Source organism: Eleutherodactylus coqui, chromosome 1 (genome assembly GCF_035609145.1).
Source record: "Eleutherodactylus coqui strain aEleCoq1 chromosome 1, aEleCoq1.hap1, whole genome shotgun sequence".
Classification (NCBI taxonomy): domain Eukaryota; kingdom Metazoa; phylum Chordata; class Amphibia; order Anura; family Eleutherodactylidae; genus Eleutherodactylus; species Eleutherodactylus coqui.
Genome location: NC_089837.1, coordinates 223,405,844 through 223,411,843, shown reverse-complemented (window position 1 = coordinate 223,411,843; position 6,000 = coordinate 223,405,844). Strand labels below are relative to the sequence as shown.

Below are 6,000 nucleotides of genomic sequence, written 5' to 3'. Positions count from 1 at the left end.
ATACAGGACATATCTACCTTACATCAGCATCACTATATACAGGGGAGGTATATCTCCTGTATATAGTGATATGGACCATGCTGGGGTAACCTGGGTATCTCATGTATATAATTATATATGTGTAGATTGTATGCGATGCGAGCGTCTGCAGCGTGTTCCCGTGAGTAGATGACGTGTGAATCACACTAAATGTCATCTACTCACCAGAACACACTGGCCTGGATCCCGCACATGCGCACAGCCACTGGAAGGGATCCATGAGATAAAGAAGGAAAAAATGCTGTGATAAGCCATGCCCCCAACACGTCCCTTTTTAACCATGGCCGGTATTTTTTCAGGACAAAGGTGGCAACCCTAATAGCGTCCTGTAAATGAGTCGCCCTTCACTGTCTGCTGCAGTCCGAAGGTGGGGGGGGGGGGTCATTTCATATTCAGCTGTCTGATTCTTCTTTTACCTGTGAGGTTACGTGAGTCTTCTGCTTGCCAACCAATGTACGTTACGTCACAGCTCACAGGCCAGCAGGGGGATTGCCTATCTTGTTAGAGATTGCTTGTGCGAGCTATCTCTGAAATAGATCACAATTCTTTCCTAGGCAGTGCAGCTACAGCACAGGGATGTGACCTTCACTGAACTGGCTGGAAGGAATTTGTGGAATGCAGCCTTCATACCAAGCTGGGCCCAGGGTGCGGTGAGGTGACCCGGAGCACTGCAAAAGCTCAGCTAGGAGAACATGTTCTAAGGAAACTGACAGGGAAGGAATAGGTAAGTATAAAATTATTCTTTTTAGATGACAAAACCCCTTTAAGGGTATTACAACTGCATTTTTTATGTGCTTCATATGCAGTGCTTAAAGCTCATTGATTTCCATTGGACTCATATCTACATTTTCATCATGATGGGAGCCTAAAATACGCAGAGAATACGTATGCTATTACGCAGTGACAGTATGCTCGTGTGTGTGAGCCTTTAAGCTCATACAGCTCCTAGCACAGACAGTCTTTGACCCTTTAAAATGACGGTTTTGGCTGTGACACAGCCTCACTTTTAGGCTGGGTTCACACGGGGCGTATTCCTGTCGGAAATCTCGCGGTTTGGCCACAGCAAAAACCGCGAGATGTCCGACGGGAGAACCGCCGCGGTTTAAGCCGCGGCGGCTTTGAAGCGGCCCGGCCGCATGCTTTTCCGTTGCGGCCGGCGCTCCCATAGAGGAGAGGGCGGCCGCAACGTAAAAAAACAAAAAAATGAAACTAAACAGACATGCTCAATCTTTTGAAACCGCGGCGGTCGTTTGGTCAAAAAAAAAAAGTCGAGCACCTAGAAGGAGTTGCTTTGCTGCAAAGCTCGCCATGCAGTTACATCTCAGGGAAATATGCAAATGATTAGAGTTGTGGCATAATTAGATGAGTGGTTAGGCCACTGAGGATCCTAAAAGTGCTTCCGCTCTTGGCCTATAAAAAGTCTCTCAGAGGCTACTTGTGTGTAGTGACCTCTGTTTATGCTTGTGTAGAGCTTGTTGACCACTAGACATGCTACTCTGACACAGTCAAAGAGATTTTGCTCAGTTAGCAGAGTTTGAGAAGCTGGTTGGTCATATTTAATGAATTGCCTGCTACCTAGGTTGTTCTGACCAGACTGTTAGGAGGTGTTGGGACCAGTCGATGCTTGAGGAGATGCACACAATGCGACTGGACCCAGGCACACATTCAACAGACCACCAGTAGAGAGAATCATCTGATTGTTCGACAAGCATGAGCAGCTCCAACTGTTTCATTGTCCACCATTCAGAGACAGGTGCCAGCATGGATACATATCCCTGTGTCTGTAGGAAACATTTCCAGGTGCTTTGCTGAAGGACATTTGGTATCATGGTGCCCATTACATGTACTGCCTTTGACACCCATCGCTTCCGTTTACAGTCACGTTGTGAACACTACTATGGCGGGGGATCAGGTTGTCTTCAGCAACGAATCCAGGTTTAATTTGGGCACTGAGGATGGCTGTGTTCATGTCTAGAAGCCTGGGGGTGAGTGCCTCAATCTTGCTGGTGTGATGGGCTGGGGGATGGGGGGAGGGTATTGCATATTACAGTTAGTAACCCCTAGTAGTGGTACGGGGGACATTGGCAGCTCAGCAGTATATTCAGGACATCCTGCAGCCACATATGTTGCCTCTCATGGCTTACAAGAGGCATTTTCCAGCAAGATAATACTTGGCCGCACACAGCAAGGATGTCACAGGAATGTCTTCACAACACTGCCACACTTTCATGGCCTGCTCGGCCACATGATTATGACTATTAGAACATGGGATGCACCGGAAGAGAGCATGTGATGTACCGGAAGTGACGTCAGGTGGAGCAGGGGAGTGGGAGCATCAGACTATCACCGGAGCCGCCGCCCACTAGGAGACCAAGAGAGGCGCTGGAGAATCGGCCCAGTGGGGAGAAGAGGAGCTGGTCCCCAGAGCGACAGGAGGCCAGAGAGTGTGACCACCAGGGAGAGAGAGGTCTCAACGCTGAGACTGCATCGGGGGTTATGTCATCGGCTGCCCGACCAGGCTGAAGACTGCTGCTGACAAGGGCTAATAAGTATATTCTGTGTGTGTAAGTGAGTGGGTTTAAGTGAGAGAGTGTAAGTGAGAGAGTGTAAGTGAGAGAGTTTAAGTGAGGGAGTGTAAGTGAAGGAGTGTAAGTGAGTCGGTTTACGTGAGAGAGTGTAAGTGAGAGAGTGTAAGTGAGGAAGTGTAAGTGAAGGAGTGTAAGTGAGTGGGTGTAAGTGAGTGTGTAAAGAGAGACGAATCAGTGTGACTAAGAGTGGGCAGGCAGTGAGTGTAAGTGGGACGCCAACTTCAACAGCCTATGAGTCTGCATGATCTATAGCAAATGTGGACCGATATGCCACGGGGGTTCCATACAGAACCTGTATGTTTCCACGCCGCCCATATCAAATTTTGCATCCAAGCATGAGGCAGCCCAACAGGATACTAGAACTTCCATGCCCGCCCGTATCACATCTTTAATCCAAGCTCGAGGCAGCCCAACAGGGTACTAGAGCCTCCATGTCCGCTGTATCACATCTTGCATCCAGGGTCAAGGTAGCCCAACAGGGTACTAGAGCCCCCCTTCCAGTGTTGTTTTCCAAAATAAATGATCCTTTTGCTCTCATATAGTAATCACATATGATTGTTGTAATTACACATGTAAAGTTTAATTTGATCCCAACAACTCCTTCTAGGTGCTTGATGTTTTTGACTATGAGTATATTTTTTAGGGGGCATTTCAGTTGAAGTAGCATTAAAGGAGATGTCCCGCGCCGAAACGGGTTTTTTTTTTTTTAACCCCCCCCCCCCGTTCGGCGCGAGACAACCCCGATGCAGGGGTTAAAAAAACCACCCGCACAGCGCTTACCTGAATCCCGGCGGTCCGGTGACTTCAATACTTACCGCTGAAGATGGCCGCCGGGATCTTCTACCTTCGTGGACCGCAGCTCTTCTGTGCGGTCCACTGCCGATTCCAGCCTCCTGATTGGCTGGAATCGGCACGTGACGGGGCGGAGCTACACGGAGCCCCTCTCTGGCACGAGCGGCTCCATAGAAGAAAGCTGAAGACCCGGACTGCGCAAGCGCGGCTAATTTGGCCATCGGAGGCCAAAAATTAGTCGGCTCCATGGAGACGAGGACGCCAGCAACGGAGCAGGTAAGTATAAAACTTTTTATAACTTCTGTATGGCTCATAATTAATGCACAATGTACATTACAAAGTGCATTATTATGGCCATACAGAAGTGTATAACCCCACTTGCTGCCTCGGGACATCTCCTTTAAGGAACCTATATATATTAGAAACCCCACCATAAATCTCTTTTAAAAAATGTATCTCTCAAAGTATTTAAAACTGCATTTAGGAAGTTTGTTAGGGTTTTCTGGGACTTTGCTTTTAATCAGCAGGTGTTCGCTGCTCAAGATCCCTGGCACTGCTCAGAATCTCCATCCATCCACTGATTGCTTGGCCCAGGCAACACTAACAGAGCTGTTCTGGCTCTGTTCACAATGAGAGCAGACCCGGCGAACAGCTGATCTTTGGGAATCCTGAGCATTGGAATCCTGCAGATCAACCATTGATGACCAATCCTTTGAATTTGCAGCCATTCATGGACTTCATGTACCCACACAATGGTGGGATATTCCAGCAAGATAATGAACCAGGCCACTGGGCCCAAGTTTAAAGAGCATTCTGGAGAGTTTCTAAGAATGGTATGGCCTGCACGTTTGCCCAACATGGGCACAATTGAGAATTTATAGGATATGATTTGGAAATTTATTTTTCCTCTGAGATTCTGCCAATACAAATGTCAGAATTGTGAAACTATCAAGACGTCTTGGCTCAAAATAAGTCCAGACATCAAGGAAGCTCTAGTAATTCACCATCCTGCACCTTTACTGGAGCTCATAATGCAGAAAGGAGGACCCAAACCTGCTAGACATGTAAGTGCTGCAGCTAAATCTGAAATGGGGATGGCATATGTTGTATCTGAGCAGCAACACATTATTCAGCAGAACTTGCTTCAGTATGATCACTCTCTGTCCTCCTCCCTCAAACCAGCATCTGAGGAGTCTCTTAACGCTATGTTGCTGGAGTTGAGAGCATCACTCCAGAATAATATCAATGCTGCTTTTAAATACATATAAGTTTCCAGCACTGGGAGATCGTACTTTTCACATTGAATCTAAAATGGCCGAATGCTCAACAGCCCACCATAAGTTAGTGAATATAACTAATGCCCTAGAGGAGGAGGTAGGAGCACTGAAGTTGAAGGCGGCAGATTTGGAAGATCAGCATAACAACATGCAATTCTGCGACAAACTGAAACAGTTAAAGCAGAGCAGGTTGCATAATATCTTCGAGGTTTCTTTGTTGCTGTCTTTCTAGATACACCTTAAATTGATCTGTTAATAGACAGAGTGTACCGAATACCAAAACCTAAATCTCTGCCTGCATCACCACTAAGAGATGTTTTTGCCCGTTCATATTTCTACTATTTTAGGGTGCCTACCCACTGGCGATTTATTTTCCTGCGATGCTAAATTGCGCTTTGCGTTTTTTCTGAAGAGCAATTAGCATAGAATGTGTTCTTGTCCATTTGGGTTTTTTTTCTCGTTGCATATGTCTCCTTATTTTTCTCTTAATGCACCCATGATTGTCAATGGAAATTAACAAAAAAGGCGCAAAAACGCTGCATTTTTCACGCACGAAAATCGGCAACGCCAGTGGGTAGGCGCCCTTAGGGTGACTACCCACTATAGTCTTTTTTCACTGCAAAATTCGCAGCGTTTTTTTTTCTGCAGGGGTCTATGGGACTTGTAATTTTAAAATCGCGCAAAATTGCAATTTTGCGCGATTTTAACATTACAAGTCCCATAGACCCCTGCAGAAAAAAAATGCTGCGAATTTCGCAGTGAAAATAAACTGTAGTGGTTAGTCACCCTTAAAGATAAATTGATTCTGGAGACTAGGAATGTACAAAACCTTCCAGACAGATTTAAAGAAATAGGTTTACTGATCTATTTGTGGCCACTCTGGCAAGATGTCACAAATTTGCTACTGCCACAAAAATTCTGCAGGCCAACAATATCCCATACTAATGTGAGTTTTCTGTGAAATTAGCGGTGACAAGAGGGGAAAAGAAACTAGTTTTTGACTTTCCTGCCAAGCTGGCAGAGCTTCTCCAGGACTGTTCCAAATTCACCTAGAGGAAAGCAAGCAGCGAGACTGGAAGATGAATGGGTGGCAAAATCAACCCTTGAAGGGCTCAGTCAGATGAGCGGGTTTTTTTTGTGCACTTATGTGCACAAAAAAATGCTCCACGCATGTACAAAATGCACGTGACTGCCCGAAGCTCTGTGCCGGAGCTACTGCTGCCCCATTGAAAGCAATGGGAGTGGATCGCTATCTCCTGCTGTGGCTGTGACAGCTGCAGCAGGGGATTCCTTGGATGTGAAAC

At 46.5% G+C, this 6,000-nt stretch overlaps 1 long non-coding RNA gene across 3 annotated transcripts in view; it reads left to right on the top strand.

The window, feature by feature from the left end:
• Positions 1 to 633: 633 nt before the first annotated feature.
• Positions 634 to 6,000, top strand: part of LOC136611387 (uncharacterized) — a 74,977-nt gene continuing 69,610 nt past the window's right edge. For all 3 annotated transcript variants that reach the window (XR_010790259.1, XR_010790258.1, XR_010790260.1), the window contains exon 1: positions 634 to 763. This is a non-coding gene — a long non-coding RNA (uncharacterized lncRNA). The remainder of the gene's footprint in view (positions 764 to 6,000) is intronic.